The following is a 17,676-nucleotide window of genomic DNA, read 5'->3' on the forward strand; positions in this document are numbered from 1 at the left end:
GATGGAATTCAGCCCTTCGTTTACAAGACCTGTAACCGCAGAATCATATAAAATCATTGTAAAGAGGGCAACGACCAACGCGCACTTAAAATCACCGAGGACCTTCATCTTATATGCACAGAAAGGAAGTCTACGTACATCTCACTTCTTTGCATTAGGCCTAGCCACAGTTCCCTTTTCGTTAAGGAGTGCTTTATTCACGAAAAAAAAACATACATACATACACTTTTACAGATACGCTCTTTTTTACGTCTGTCTTTCTTTTTGACAGACACATAATTACGGTGATAAGAACTTCTGGCTTACTTTCGTGGAAGAATATACCATAACAAGGAACCGCGCGCACTAGTTCACCAATACATCGTCGCAAAATGTAAAAAGTCGAAGGTATAGAAATATATTTCGGTAGGAAAGAAGTAAGCCGCCTGGCACCCTATTCATCGACAGCCTTGGTGTTCGATTTCTCACTGTACTCTACGGCAATGGCACTCAGGGCAGATCGCGTGCAGCCCAAAGCTTTCGAAGTCTTTTAAAAAGAGCTTACAGTGCGGTGAAAGGCGATCTCAACCTGAATGACCTTTATGTTAAGAGAGGTGGCTGTTGCGAGGCGTCGCTAAGCGCTAGCGCAATACAGACGTTTCTGAGTGATTATAATGCAAACTGGAGGTATTCAAACTGCATTCATTCTTACTTTCCTTTCTATTCCGTTTCACCATTTTCTTTTCTATATGATTTGCCCAGTTCACCTCATTCGGCTTGCACACCAAGCCTTTTGTTATATTTTCCCCTGCTGGGTATTTTCAAACAATGTTGAACTGAAAAAAAAGCAACATGAAACCTAGAGTTCGTTGCTTGTGCTCGATGATGCACCCCCAAAGAAACTGAGCCTTTATTATGGCCTGTTTGAAAAAAAGTACAGAATTTATACATACTCTCACCCAACTCAGACTCGATAGCACGTGTTCAACACGCACGCTGCCATGGCAATATCTGTGACGCATGCACAACCTAGACTAGACAACTTAATAAGGTGTCGCAGGTGGAAAGCCTGAAGCATCTCAGACCTGGCTAATTGTCATTCGCGAGGGTCTGGCAAAAGGTGCCAAAATCTTCAGGCTCTAGAATTCTAACGTTTCCCTCTCTTCTTTCACAACATCCTCACTTTGCAACCTACCCCTCTCCCCTTCACCTTCAATATAAGCCCAGAGATGTCGAAAAACTAGCTCAACATGGGTACGTCCTTAATGTTGCGAATCTTCGGAGCTAAAATATGCCCAGATAACTTGAGTATGCTTCTTCCGGCAATGTTCAGTTCAGTTCAGTTTATTTTCCTTAAAGGCCCCGTTAGGGGTGTTACATAAGGGGTGGGGTACATCATGTGATGGGTAATTCCAAATAAAAACCAATGAACTTTGTAAAAAGAGGAGGAAAAAAGCAAAATGTTGATACACTGTGCAAACGAAAACGAAAACAAAAACACGCGCTAGGTAATTATTTGGCAACATTAGGCGAAACAACATAATGTGCTAATTATAACGTAATAACTGTTGAAAAATATTGCACAAAAATAACACTGTACACATAAATACAACATAAAAACAATAAACCGTTGTATAAATAAATACTCGCGTTAAGTACAATCAATGGCAACTAATTTGGTAAAACAGAAGACACAGCAGCAATGAACATATGGTTGTTATTTGTAGATACAACATGGTGCGGAAGGGCATTCCACTCTGACGCTGTTCGAGAAAAAAATGATGCAGAGAAAGTAGTTGTGCGTGAACGCGGTTTTAAAACCTGTAGCTGGTGACCAGTGCGTTGCGATATTCTTGCTGGTGGGGTGATGTACGGCATGCGGTTAAGTGAACTGTAGAAAAACTTATGAAAAAGACCAAGGCTGGCTATCGTACGACGGTGTAGGAGTGATTGTAATTTAGATTTTTCTTTTAAGGCTGATATGCTTACGTCATACGAGTAGGATGAATGAATGTATCTTGCTGCGCGATTTTGAAATGACTCAAGTGCGTTGATGAGGCATTTTCGATATGGGTCCCAGATTGGTGAAGCATATTCAACTTTAGGCCTGATTAGTGATACGTACGCTAGTAGTCTCACGTCGCGTGGGGCATGACGTAAGTGGCGCCTCAAAAAGCCTAGTGATTGGTTCGCCGATGATAGAATGCTGTTGATATGTGTGCCCCAGTTAAGATCAGATGAAATTAAGACTCCTAAGTACTTGAATGATGGGACTGTTTCAATGAGGCTATTGGCTATTGTGCAAGAAGAAGGAATGGGGCTGCGACTATGGGTAAATGACATATGTTTACATTTTTTTGGATTAAGTGTCATTAGCCACTGGGTACTCCAAGTCTGTACATGGTTAAGGTTTTGCTGCAATGTATCTGCGTCTGTAATATTGTTAATGGTATGATAAATCACGCAGTCATCTGCGAACATACGGATTTTACAAGTTACATGGAGGGGTAAGTCATTGATATATATCAAAAAAAGAAGTGGGCCAAGAACTGACCCCGGGGGACACCTGAAGTAACCGGAAGTGGGACGGAGGACTGATCACTCACGCTGACGAATTGCGAGCGGTTGACTAAGAATGCTTCAAGCCATTTGTGTACGTCGGAGTTTAAGTTTAAGAAGGAAAGTTTATGTAACAAGTGTCGGTGAGAAACCTTGTCAAAAGCTTTTTGATAGTCGAGAAAGATAGCGTCAGTTTGTTTGTTAGAGTCAAGATTCGTATGAAGATCGTGAATGAAAAGAGCTAGCTGTGTTTCGCAAGAAAGGGCCTTACGAAATCCATGCTGTGCAGGATGAAAGAATTGATTGTCATCTAAATTGTCCATAATGAGTGAGTAAATGACGTGCTCCATGATTTTACTGGGTGGTGTCATGCACAAGTGTCACGCTCTCCAATTCTATGTGCAAGAATAGCGCCCCTAGATTTCATCACGCATTTTCCGCTATACAATATTATTCATCTTCTAAGAAAATGAAATAATTGTAATTGGATATTTACCGCATTCTCTAAGTGCGACCAAAGTGCCACCGTATCTCTCTTCGCGATACCGTACAACTCTGTGAAAATGCTTAACCTTCTTGTCTTATTATTCCTTATGAAATCCTGTTCGCTACATTTTGTGGGTTTTTCTTTGTTCTGATCGAGCGAACCTCTTTAGATTTACGTTACCGATGGCAAAGAAATGCTTTTACTTTAAATTAACATCGCATTACAGAATTTCATCCATCGGAAGTACGACCGTAAAACTGCCTAAATATCTCCTATTCTCAGCCCTTTTATAATAATTTGCCATAAAAAATGAAGTGCTTTTGTTTAATTTTCCTGCATGCTTACTTTCTTGCTAATGTTGCAACATCATGTTCTTGAAATTTTTTTCCCAAGGACAGAAGAAATTGGTTGGCACATGGCGCGTCTTTTCTGCAGCGTCGATAAGCCATGCTAAAAGTAATCACGCAGAGAACCGAGAACAACGGTGGGATCGATTGCAGTTCGGAAACCGTGTTTGTTTCATTAACGACCCCGATAAGCAGCGCAACAGCTTCTCTGGGAAGACTTTCTCTGGGAAATGAAGCTTCGCAGGAACAGAATTAGGATAGAGACAGGAAAAACATACGGAAATGGACGGAACTGGTCATACGTTCTCCGTCTTTGGTAGTATCCGTGTTTTGAGAGTGGCAGTATTCAAATTAAAATGAATAAACATACGTGTTTTGTTCACGACGCGCATAATCCACTGCAAAAGTGAACTACTCCCACTCGGCAGAAAAATAATGAATGAGAGCACGAAACAAAAAAAACACGACAATTCTGATGCTGCTTTCTCCCCAACCATTTATAGACCTCTTGGAAATCAGCCTACGCAGCATTTTGCGGAATTTTTCACCACCCGATGCCACTAAGGTCCCCGGATCTACCACCAGTGGCTTTGTTGATGTTATTGTTTTTTTTTTTTGTGAAAGCGAGAAGGGCACGCGGAGCAAACCTCTGCCAAACGAAGAGTGACACGTCCCCAGGGAGTTTTTTATTTTTTTTTTAGCTGCCGACACCGCGTGTCTGGCGCCTCGTGGCCTGGCAATCCTGCAAGCAATGCCTTTCTGTGTATTTTGATGTCCGCGTTCCATGGGTCTTTCTCACAGCCCACAACAACCGTACAGAAAAAAAAAAAGAAAAAGAAAGCGGCAACACAGTCGTTCGCGCGCTGTCAGCCGACGAGCTCGTATATACAGGTATGACAATACAGAGACCTATAAACAGACAAAAAAGTATAAGAAAGAAAGACAACCAAACGAGCAAACCCGTCCTTTACATACGAAAACAAGGTTTCTGAGAAAAAAACGAAAAAATGACAAGAAAGACAGACATTTATAGAGAGCGAAGCAGAAAGTTTAGACTCGAAGTAAACAGGCTATCAGGCCTCGGGAGTCGACTGCGAGCACCCACGCATGGATCGTCTGTTTCGCATTACAGTCGGGCGACAAAGGAATCCAGAAAGCAACGTGGAAGCCGAGCGAAGGAGATGTCGGCAGTTTCTTTATTTAACTGCATAAAGCAAAGCAGGTAGACGAAGAGCGATGTTGGTTGGTGGACAAGCGCAGCGCACAGGAGAAAGAAGAACGAAAGCCGACGCACACAGTTAAAAGCTAACACCTAGACGCAGCGGAGCGCACTTATGAATGCGAAGAATATTAAGGTTGAAGGTGAAGAGACGCTTTCTTTTTATTTTCTGCAATTTTTCGAACTTTCTGACCTTCTCCCTTAAACTTGGTAAGAGGAGGAGGAGGAGGAGCAGAAGAAAAACGGAAAGACAGGGAGGTTAGCCAGTTCTCAGACCGGCTGGCTACCCTGTGCTGGGGAAAGGGGAAGGGGGAGTGAAAGATGATAGAAAAGAGGTGTTACAAAAGAGAAGAAAAACAAAGAACCAAGTACGATAAACGACACTGCTTAAAGTCTGTCTATGAGACTAGTTTTGCGCAAAAAGCGCAATCACGCTTTCAAAGCTTTCCGTGCCGAGGTTGGTTTCGGCCAGTGTCCTAAGATCTTTTCCTCCGACAGTGGACGATTGTCAAGTCTATTTAACGCTTTGGACAGTTCTTCTCTTTGTGCACTGAAGCGAGGACACTCACAGAGAAGATGGGCGATTGTCTCCTCGCAGCTACAGTTGTCACATGTGGGGCTGCTGGCCATTCCAATTCGAAATGAGCAGGCCTTCCTGAAGGCCACCCCGAGCCACAGGCGGCACAGGAGCGTCTCCTCAGCTCTAGTTATTCCCGACGGAAGACGGAGCTGTAGATTCGGGTCCAAGTTGTGAAGACGGGCGTTGGTAAATTCCGTCGAGTTCCACTGTGTCAGTGTCAGTTCACGTGCATGGGAACGAAGCCTTGTTGCGGCGTCCGTTCTTGACAGCGGTGTAGCTGCACAATGGAGAGCATCGTGGGCAGATCGGGCAGCTTCATCAGCACGGTCATTTTCGTAGATACCGCAATGGCCCGGTATCCACTGATAGGTTAGGCTGTGGTGCTTCTCAGTGGCGCGGTGATGAAACAGTCTTATGTCAGCGACTAACTGTTCATTTGGTCCATGACGATATGGGGACATAATGCACTGGAGCGCTGCTTTGGAGTCAGAGAAGACTGACCACGCCTGTGGCGTTTCTTCAACTGCGAACTCTAGAGCAGCACGGATAAAGTTTCAGCGTAATTCTTATAGGTAGCCTTTAAGCAAAGGGTGAATGCTTGGACTGGGCCAATTGTGCACATTTTGGGCGCAGCAGCAAAGTTGAAGCTTGTTGGAACCACAATAGATTTTTTTTCGCACAAAAGAGGTGGATATTGTAGCACTCGACTATAACTATTTGGAAAAAAGTCACAGTTTCGACGCAAGGGCGCAGCAATGAATGCGATAGCAAGAAAAGCGGCCCGTGATGGACACGCTGCTACGCTGCAGAAACATCTAACCCCCCCCCCCCCGCCCCCGGTACCGCGCGAGCAGACAGCGGAAGGGCAAGGTTCTCCCTGCGCAAATATTAGAAGAAGCGAGCGAGGTGGACGACGACCTTTAAGTGCGCCCGATGCGCTCCTCGCGCCATCTCGATGGTAATGAAGAAACGCTTATAAGCACCTGCCATCTCTGTGTCCTGCCATCGGTAAAGGGTGTGTATATCGTGCTGTATATAACGCTCGCCGTTAGCTACCTGAAGTATCTACGTTTGTGGCGTAGTCGTTAGCGCCACGCGCTGCGGAGTGATAGGTCGCTGGTTGATTCCGCGCTTCGGAAGCATTTTTCTGAATTATTTTTCTTTAGGACTTCTCTATAGGTCTATTCGATTCAGCCTAGGTTCTCTGCACCTTCTGCACCTTTTCACGGTGCGCTGCACCTCTCTCCTCGATTCCCCAAGGTACAGCGGCGCCCAATGCACCACAGTCCTCGATTGTGCAGGATGTAGGTAAGGTGCTGCCGCGGTGCCGCGAACCCTTGCACCTACCAGCGCGAGGGTGCTGCATTTTGGTGCAACCTCGCACACCATTCTACTCGCGCGCCTGGCAGACGACCAAAATGCCGGTGGTTGCAGAAATCGATGGTGTGTCTACAGAAATCTACCCGATTGTGGACGAGCTTGGGTTGATAATACTAGAAGGTGACGCCGAACTCTAGAGCATGCGCTTGAGAACACCTAGGTGTTCGGTTACGACCGCTGCGGACCAGTTGGGCACCGATTTGACAACACTGCGTCGAGTTCCTCGTCTTCGCTGTCGGATTCAGCTGATTCCATGGCAATGTGGAGTTCCTCCATGCTGACAAATCGGGTACAAATCCGGGGGCGCACAATACTCATGATCGCTTGCATGCGCGTGCTATTCGTGACTAGCCCAACAGCAAACGACAGGCCTGCACCTCAACATTCGATTGACACTTTAGCGGTGGCGCTGCTGCGTTGCATTTGCACCCCGAAACGGGTGCCGAGTCACCTGCGACACCTGCTGCGCCAAGTGTCGGCACCGGCTGCACCTTTTTGTATGAGGTTCCGTACACTTTTCTTGAATCGAATACACCTTATATATATACATATACATATACGGTGCATGACGGCGGCTACGGCGACGGCAGAAACCAGCCGAGACTTTCCATATAATTGCTATCGCAATAAAAGAACAGTTCTTTGGAAGGTTGATTCAATGTTTCATTCTATGGCCTGCAGCTCGGCGCAGAGGGACTGCAAAGATGAAACACAAAAATAAGAGGCTGCACTTCGTAAGCGCTAGCAAATCTTTATTCCGTTTCTAGTAGTTGTGTTTTTTTTAACATCACAACAGTAACCATTGCTGTCCCCATAAAGGCATCTATTTTAGTCACTGTGCCTGCACCCACTACCATTAATGCCTCACCCGGACTGTTATATCTATATACCTTCAGAGACACCTACGAATGTCTTCTTTTTCCACCTAAGTTACTTTTTTCTTTGCGAATTACACTCATGCGAGGACAGATGCAATGAACCCAGAATAGATAGGGGAAGTTAATCATCATGTTGTCTTGAAATTCTCAAAAAAAGGAGGTTAGAGTTTCAAATTACGCCTTAACATTCAATTTATATTTTTCTCTGATATTATTCATAACATCTCACTTCTCTTGAGCTTTCTCGTCATTTGTAACTTCGTGTGATCATAAATGGTCGTGAAATATTAATTGAGCCTAGAAAAAAAATACTCGCAGGTGTCTTCGATGGTGTCAAAATGAAATGACCCAGCAAAGTGTTGATAGCATTAATAAGCACACAATTCAAATCAACATTTTTAGGCGCCAATCAAGGTGACCTTATATTCAACAGCCTTGTTTTCCCTTAATTATTGCTAGTTTTCTATCGAGCGTTTGAGGCGTGTAGATATATTTGCACCAGCTCGTATCAATGATTAGTTGTTCTCGACGTTGAGTAGTATTTGTACCTCTAAGTTCTATGAGAGGATGTAAGAATACTAACACTATAGCTGATATAAAACGTAATGCAAACACGTAGAAGTATCCGACGTCACGTTGTGCAGATCAACAATTATGGCGGAATTATAAGCGAGTACTCACCGTGTGGCTAAATTCAACATTTCGACTCTCTGGTTTTCAACAAAGGAGGGCGTACCTTGCTTTCTGTAACACGAGAATAGAAAAAGCAAACAAGTCGTGCTTCTTTTTATTAAATATCTGTAATAGGAAAAGAAAAAAATGCACGTCTTTTTGTCGCATTCTCAGATGATTCAGCTTTGAAAGTACCGCTTGTTCTTTTCATGCCTTCGGCGGAAACGACATTTTTTTCCATCATCAAGCTTTAAATTTCCCGTAATCACTTACAACTCGAGCCAAATAAAAGAAGCACCGCATGTGGCTTTCATCAAAGAGGCAAGATTATAGAGGAGTGAGCCGGTGAATTTTCGACGCGGGCAGCTGAATGAGAAAAGACGAACAATTCGCCGAGAAGAAAGGAATGGGCGTCTCGAAAGAGATAAGCGTGGCAACGAAATCTTTTGGTCGCATTATCTCAGAAATATTACATGCGACGCGGTTTCCTTCCCGCCCACACACTCAGACCGCAGCTATTCATTTGACTCAGAAGCATTTTTTCTCGAGAATTTTACTACTACGGCACAAGTAGAAAAATAGAAGCCACCAAGGGCAACCTTCTTTGTCTAGTGGTGTTGCCTTTCTAACTTGCTTTCACTGATCCAGAGTTTAATGACGTTGAAGAAAAGTTAAAATGACACATCCACAAATGCCCTGTTTTTCCGGAACAAGAACTTAAGGGGCGACTGTGGCTAAAAGAAGCAAATTTCACATTCACTACGACCGCTGTAATACCGGGGAAGTAGTTCTTCTATAAATTTGCATGTGTCATGTTATACGGCTTGTAGTTTGCAATGATGGTTCGTGCTTCAAATATTGTTGCTGCAATGAGCTTTTCTTCCGGCTCATTTTTCTTTTCTGAGTCCTGTCTTCCTTTTTTTCAAAAGGTGTGCGAATATTCACAGAACCAGGGCAAATGCGGAGGAAAGTTCTCATCATGAGGCTGGCCGTTGTATTGAAATACGATGAAAGTATGGTGAGAGAGTGTTAATGAATTTCAGGAACGACGGCGTTTTTAAAACTTTGGAAGTAGCTGCCATTTTGAAAGGAGCGTTGCCTTTAATAACGTGCGTTCTATATTGTTGCTACGTTCTTTTTCCTCGTTTTCAGCTAACTTGGTTGCAGCGTTACTAACATCGTGTACACTTAATATATGGAAGCTATTCTTACCGAAGATTCCTGTATGTCATTTAATTCTCAAGATTTATTTTCAGTAAATAATTGCATGCATTTATACGAAGGCGAGTGGTTATCATAGCTCGACAAATTGCATTGCGTTATAGTCTGTTACCCTTGTACCCTTATCATTGCGCTTCATTGTATACTACAAAAACTCTTAGCCCCGCCACGGTTGTCTAGTGGTTATTGCGCTCGGCTGCTGAGCCGAATGTCGCGGGTTCGAATTCCGGCCGCGGCGGCTGCATTTACGATGGAGGCAAAAATGTTTGAGGCCCGTGTACTCCACTACGGCGCCCTCCACTACGGCATCTCTCAATCATATCGTGGTTTGGGACGTTAAACCCCAGATATTATTATTATTGAGCCCGGACACCACTACTGCTGACATTAAGAAACATATTGCTTCATTGGATCTGTCTCCCATCTCCTGCCGGCGACTTCAAATAAAGTTCCAGTCATATTCTTCATTCTATATTGAAGTTGACGAGGAAACACTACAACGCCTGAATGACCCTTCGATGTGGCCCCTCGGATGCCTCTTCAAGCCATTTCGTGGGGAGCTGCGCGATGACATGCTTCATCCCTCTGAGATAGTGACTGGAATCCAAAGTGCCGTGTGACGTAGACATATTCTACCAAAATGCTCGGGGTCTGCGTACCAAGACACTCGAGTTTTTCTCTAATGTTCTTTCGTCTGCTTTTCCTATTATTGCTATCTCTGAAACCTGGCTCGGCACTGAAATTCCCTCATCGGACTTTTTTCCCCCGACCTACACCACCTTCCGCCGTGACCGAGATTTCAGTGAAACCAAACAGAAAGGCGGTGGCGTGCTGATTGCCATTGACAATTCACTGAAATCCGTTAGACGGAAAGACCTAGAAACTATCGAAGAATCGATCTGGCTAGAAATCAACCTTGAGCGCCGTGAAAAATTGTTGATTGGATGCTTCTATTTACCGCCCAGCATTTCCCCTGCCTCGTTTCACGATGTCATGTCTTCTATTGAACTTGTGATATCTTCTCATAGTGGGCACAGAATTATTGTTCTTGGGGATTTCAATGCACCTGGAATTGACTGGAGCACGCTTACCTTTTCTCATTACAATCATTTCACAGAGAAAAAGTGCAGCCTGCTCTTGGACTTTCTGGCGTTTAATTCCCTAGTGCAACATAATTCAGTCGTCAATTCCAGTGGCAACGTCTTAGACCTGTGTGTGTCAAACGATCAACCCCTTGAAGTTTCCCGCTCCAACATCTCTCTTGTACGTCCGGACAAATTCCACCCACCACTTAACGTAAGATTATCTGCATCAGCCGAAACAACGAGCTACAGCAGTTACGTAAACAAATCTCCAAGATTTGCGTTCAAGCGAGGTGATTACACGGGCCTCTATCATCACTTGTCCACCGTTGACTGGTCACAGGTTACTGACAAACCGAATGTTGATGACCAGGTTGATCAGTTTGCGGAGCTTGTACTGAGCAGCATGCGTAATTTTATTCCCCAATACACACATAAACAACGTAAATATCCCCACTGGTTCTCATCTGAACTTATCAGTGCACTGAAGCATAAAGATCGCGCACACAGGAAATCTAAATGTTCTCCATCGAGCGAGTGGAAGGAAGAGTTCAGCTTTTTTCGAACTCTCGCTAAACGCCTATATAAACGGGATCATAGTTCGTATATTGAATTCTTAGAAAAAAGCGCTTCTGACAGGCCAGCTGAGTTTTGGAAGTATGTACGTAAACGGTCCAGCAAAAGCGGAGAGTCTTTCAGACTACTAGACTCAAATGGGGTAGAAGTGCATGCCGTCGCTGACTGTTTTGCCGCACATTTCTCATCCGTTTATAAGGCCTCAGACTCTAGCACTGATATCAGACAGCCTAAGGCAGTTCGCTCACCCAGTGCTTTGTCGCTGGATGAAAATCTTATCTGCGAATGCATTAAGTGCTTAAAACCATCCTTATCATGTGGCCCAGATGGCATCCCCTCCGCCATACTAAAAGCTTATAGTAGTATATTTGTCCCAGTACTGACTACGATATTTAATAACTGCCTGGACACTTCCACATTTCCTAGCATGTGGAAAACTGCTCGTGTTTTCCCAGTATTTAAGTCGGGCTCTAAAACAGATGTTTCTAATTATCGCCCGATTTCTCTACTATGTGCCACATCAAAGATCTTCGAGCTGGCTCTTCACAAAATATTGTCTTTTAGTGTTAAAAGCTCATTGATTCCTAATCAACATGGTTTTCCTCGCTGGCCGCTCAACTACCACAAATCTTGCTAGTTTCATGACGCAGATCTCCACACCTATTTCTCAGAGAGGACAGGTTGACGTACTCTACTGTGACCTGAGCAAGGCTTTTGACGTAGTCAGCCACACACTGATTATGGTTAAACTTGCGCAATTTGATGTTGACTTGTCGGTTGTGAATCTCCTGCAGAGCTATCTGCTCAATAGATATTGTTATGTAGCGGTAAATGGCCAAACGTCTTCTTTGTATAAAATGACTAGTGGGGTCCCTCAAGGGTCAGTATTAGGCCCACTCCTATTTTTAATTTACGTTAATGATGTTTCTTTTGCCATTCGTAATTCTTCTTTCCTCTTGTATGCCGATGACATCAAGATTTTTAAGGAAATTCATTCAGTTAACGACTGTCGCTTGCTGCAGTCAGATTTGCGCTCTTTTTCCGAATGGTGCAACGCTAATAACCTTTCTCTGAATGCCTCGAAGACAAAATTCATGTCTATCACTCGCAAAACATCTAGCGTGTCATTTCAATACTCTGTCAATTCTGTGTCCTTATGCAAGGTTTATGAAATCAGTGATCTTGGTGTTGTTGTTGATAGCACGTTAAACTTTTCTGCTCACGCTAAGCGTGTTGCTTTGCGGGGTCTTCGCACCCTAGGCTGTGTTTGCAGATTGTCTAGAGAATTCCGTTCTCCTATGCCCTTCCGAAAATTGTACACGGCAATATGTCTTCCACAACTTGAGTATGCGTCCGTGATATGGAATGGCATTGCTCAATCCAGCGGTAACACCATTGAACGAGTCCAGAAAAAATTCCTTAGCATATATAACCATCGCTTTGCTAAAAAATCTCGTTCAAATACTGCTGAATTATTATCATTGCCATCACTTCACTGCCGACGAAATCGTTCTGATCTCTTGTTTCTTTACAAGCTAGTCCACGGTATCATATCCTGCCCTGTACTTCTCAATTGTGTTAATTTTCGAATTCCGCTTAAGTTAACCAGAGAGAACAGACCGTTTCATGTACCCGCCTGCTTCTTCCAACACTCTACCGTTCACAGAATACAAAGTCTCTATAATGTTAATTTTCTTGATCTTGACATTTTTCATAGTCCACAATCATTGTTTTTATCCGAGCTTTGCACTGTTTTGACATAGTGTGGCACAATGTACAAAGTCTTCCCTTCTCAGTCTTTCCACATAGTTGTATATATGCAATCTAATTTTTCATTCCCCTTCAATATTTCTCGTGTTGTCTTATTTTACTCGTCCCCTTTTGTGTTCATTTCTCTTTGTCTACGTGTATTTGCTCTTTTTATTTCTGAAGACTGTCTGTATTGTATAGTTTATTTTTATTGTTTTTTTTGCGTGCGCCTGCACAAAGACCTTACGGTTGTTCCTGGGCACGTTAAATAAATGATTGATTGATTGATTATATTATTATTGTTATTATTATTAGTAATATTATATTATGATTATTATTATTATTATTATTATTATTATTATTATTATTATTGTTATTATTATTATTATTATTATTATTATTATTACTACTACAAAGACTGTTATTATCGATAAGTGTCATGCTTGAAACAGCGTGAAGGGAAATTAGAACGCAAGATCTATCACAAATATTAAATCACACATGTTTCTCACAAGCCTCAACAATGGTTGCTCAGTTATTCTTCTAACTGTAAAGCAAACAAGTCACACAGCATTTCAACGTGACGCTCTGTAGTTCATGAAGAGGCAACAGAAACCACAGCCAACTGTTTCTAATGATGAGCTTGCGTTGTGTTTGTTCTTGTTATTCGACTGCCGTTCTATTTCTCTGATACATTTTATCAGTTTTCCCAGGCGTTAAGGAAGCCAAACAGTTATAAAGCAGTAGAAGAAGTCGTTAATAACATACTAGGCTGTAATTAGGCTACTAAATTCATTGCCTTGGCACACTTTTAGAGGATGAACCATCTTGTTTATGAAAGAGAAATACGAAAACCAGCGCGAGGGAAGACGGTGCTGGTAGGTTACACAAGGAAGTCGTATAACATACAAACTGCCAGAAGCTTCTACAAGAACCAATACGTTCCAGCCAGATCCGAGAGCTAGCTTATTTGCATTGGAAGTAGTGTGCTAGGGCGACGCTCTGTTTACACAGCACTGACTTGCGCTATTCGAAAATCCGGGTACTATTCCCTTCGGGATTGCAATACTCCCTGGAAGTCGAGTCTTATATTTGCATCGTTCACAGCTTCGCAAATAGCGTTTGAATATCATGGAGATCAAAGCCGCGGTATACATGCGAGAAAGGTTCACGTCGGATGCTGGAAAGCGACGCAAAACGGCACCTTTGCGTTGTTGTCTCCAGGGCAACTGAGTTGTGTAAAGCAGACTAGCTTGACAGTGACAGCTGCTCTTCGAGCGAGAAAGTTAGTGAAGGTTTCTGGTTGGTTAACAGCGAATAATCGCCAAACCCACGCGCTCTTGAAAGTGATGATTCCACTACCTTGGGAAAATTGAAATGATTGAGAATACTCAATAATTCTGCAGTCATATGGCTTCTCACAACGGAGAACAAGGTGTTCGTTCCCTTCTTAGGTTACAAAGGGGAATCGGCGATCTCTGTCCGTTCCGCGTTCGTTCTAGCGCTGTTACGTCACAAAAGGGGGCGGTCCGCAGCTCTCTTCCGCCGAGAGGAAGAGGACAGCCAATCGTCAAGCGATGAGCGGCGAGCTTTCCGGAAGTAGACGCGCTGGACGCGCATCGTTTGTCCTCGGCAAGGGGACCGTATATTTCAAAACGAAGTGTTTCTCGCCTTCTAATAAATACAGTTGTTATACGAAAAGATATTGGTTTTCTTTTCAAGCTCAAACATTTTCTGAAACAGCAATAGGTTTGAGCGCTGATATTTATTGGTGTTAGTTTTTCTAACGTGCTCGCTATGTGAAGTCGCGCACGTGAAAAAAAAAAAGAGAAAAGTAGCGGTTGGCGCAGTTTTTCAAGATGTCGTCCCACCGGAACGTCTGGCTTGGCTGCCGGGTGTCGAATCGTCAAAAGGAGCTTCTGCTGGCTTTTATAAAAGAGCACCCACAGAAACCTACGCCGTCGTGCCCAATCGGGCCGTCGTTCACGAGTGAGGACCGGGACGACACGTGGCAGTAGCTGGTAGCGCTTTTGATCTAAGAAGTGCCTGCGCGTAAGACCACAGCCCAGTGGCAGGCCCGTTCATGTTGTTCGCACTGTTCGTTTCGAGAACAGAAAGTGACGCCGCACTTGCTCATGTCTTCAAACGCATCTCGCACCTCCAACCGCAAGAGAAGCACATGTCGCAAGCGCCATTTTCTCAAAATCAGCTGTTGCGGCAGCCGCAACCGCCGCATCATGCCGCGCGAAGCCGTTTGTTCGCTCGAGAGAACGCGTGCGAACGGTCTCGCGCTCCGTTCGTTTGTTACAGATGACATGCTCGTTATGACACGGTATGACGTCACCAAAAAATGAAAGATCAAGCGAAAAGGATAATGGCTACACCCCTCAGAGGCGTGTTTTTTTCCGGCTTCGGCCAATCGTGTACGCCGCCAGAATGGGTACAGAACGAACGGCGCAGAACAGAGATCTCCGATCACCCCACTCGTTATGCCGCGGTATGACGTCACCAAAAAAGAAAAGATCAAGCAAAAAAAAAAGAAATGGCGACACCCCCCGGCCTTGAGTGGCATCTCCCACTTCAGCCAAGCAGCGCGCTTGTACTTCCCCAGGAAAACGAACAAGCGGAAGGAACAGATCTCCGATCGCCCCCCTGACCGTAAAATGAATAGGTGGCACTCGCTCGTCAGGTGCTCTACAACTTCTCCGATTGCGTATAGAGCGATCAAAGCCGGATACTATAATGCGCGATTCGCCTTCTCCGATATGAAACGCGTTCGTGTCGTTGAGCCAAAGGGACAGCCGTTTTGCAAGATTTCAGCGGTGGCCGATGACGCAAAAGGTCACCCCTTGCTCTACATGAAACCGCCTCCCGAAAACGTGGAAGCGTGTCCCAATGCCGTATGATCTGTAATTGCCTAAATTAATGTAATATACTGAAAACTTCGGTCTGTAATTGCTTAAAGAATGGCTCAAAGCTTGCACTAAGCCGCGCAAAGCTCGATACAGAAAGAAGCTGATCGGTCTCATGTGTCGTAAGAACAAAGTTCAACCCTGCTACAGCCAAGTTCAAGCAACAGTTCAAGTCAAGTCCAACCTCGCTACAGCTAAGTTCTGCCTAGATAAAACAATAAATAAGCATGAGACCGATCAGTTTCACTGTGTATCGAGGTTTTCGCGGCTTAATGCGAGCTTTGAGCCATTTTTTTTCTGTTAGACGACGCATCTAAGGCTTTCGCCTTAAAAAAGGGGAATTATTCGAGGGGCTTGTTTCTTTGTTAGACACAACTAATTCTTACTTTTCCGAAACGAACGGAAAAGTAAGAAAACAGTCAACAGACAAAACACATTTGAGAAATGCTGTCACTTATGTCCCAAAAAGTCAGAGTTGCCGCAAGGGCAAAGCAATGAATACGATAGCAACAAATCAGAATGTCACACGAAAAACGGCGATCAACTCGATACTTGCAGCGCAAAGGACGCACGAAAAGAACACACACAGGACGAGCGCGAACTAACAAAGGCCACAGCTCGACACTTGCAGCGCGCTGCTCAGACACAAGGAAAGACGCTCGAAACGAACGCACAGGTATACACAGGGCGAGCGCCAACTAACTTCTATCAGAGTGGTTACTTATCTTCTGTGCTTGAGCAGCGCACTGCAACCCAACGCTCTTATATATATATATATATATATATATATATATTTTTTGAAAACTGCGGCGCGTGGGAGTGACCCCTCCGCGTCTCTTGAGGCGCGGCGGCGTCCGATGAAATTTTTAACCAGTGTTCCACATAGCCAGTGAGTACAGAAAGGGGCCACTTTTTAGTGCGCGTCTCAAGGGCAGTTTTCAAACTGACGCGAAATCTATTTTTTTATCAAAGCAGTGCTTTAAACTGCGCCCTTCGGGCAATCTCGCGGGTGATACTGCACACGTTGAAGTGCCTCCGAGCGCTGTGTACCGCCACCGGTAAATGGTGCATATAAATAGCTTGCCGTTTACATTCTGAAGAACAGATGGCGCGTGGCCAAGTTCTCTAACGCGGTGCGCTGTCGAACGAGGTGTCGCATTTTTGAAAAACGGTAGTCTTTCTTGGGGAACATAAACGCAAAAATTTTGGTCTGTCTGTCTGTCTGTCTGTCTGTCTGTCCGTCACACGATTCAATTTCAGCTACCCGGCCGCAGTTTAAGCACTTGCTGAACGCCAAGCCATCTTGAACTCGTAGCGGCGTTCATACATGTGAAAATTGTCAATCAAAGAGCAAATATTACGCAAATCTAAGGCGCAACATCAATACGTAAGTATTAGGTGGTGTGTTCCTTTACTAGAAAATACATAGGTACGTAATTCCAAAGACCCTAGTGTTTCTTAGGCTGCGCTGAAATGGCGCAGAAACGGCGCAGAAACGGCCTGCAGAAGACTATTGTCTTTCGACAACATTTGCAGCGTAGCACGCAGATATTTCTTATGATTTATTTTTTTTGGCTTTTATTTATATATACATACATATACAGATCCGGGACATGCCGCTGAAGACAACGGTGACGGCGACGGCAAAAACCAGCTGAGAGTGTCCGTATAATTGATATCGCAATAAAAGTTCCTTCTTAAAAAGACCGCGAAAATGTAATTGCTTTCATCATTTGTACAAGGGCCAGGTTAGCAATAGATCACTAGACGTATGCTAAGCGAACGCGCGAATGTAAAGTTAGGCTTTACGTGACGATATACACAATATAACCTGCCTTACTGCTGTCTTCTCTGGCAGTGCTGGGCAGTATCGAAGATACATATATCTTAGATACCATCTTAGATATTCTTTGGGTATCGTGTATCTGTATCGCGATACGTCTCGCAAGACATGTATCAGTATCCGTATTTCCGATACAATGAAGGATGTATCGTGTATCTTAAGATACAAGATACTGCGATCGCACAACCACCG

Source organism: Rhipicephalus sanguineus, chromosome 5 (assembly GCF_013339695.2).
Source record: "Rhipicephalus sanguineus isolate Rsan-2018 chromosome 5, BIME_Rsan_1.4, whole genome shotgun sequence".
NCBI lineage: Eukaryota > Metazoa > Arthropoda > Arachnida > Ixodida > Ixodidae > Rhipicephalus > Rhipicephalus sanguineus.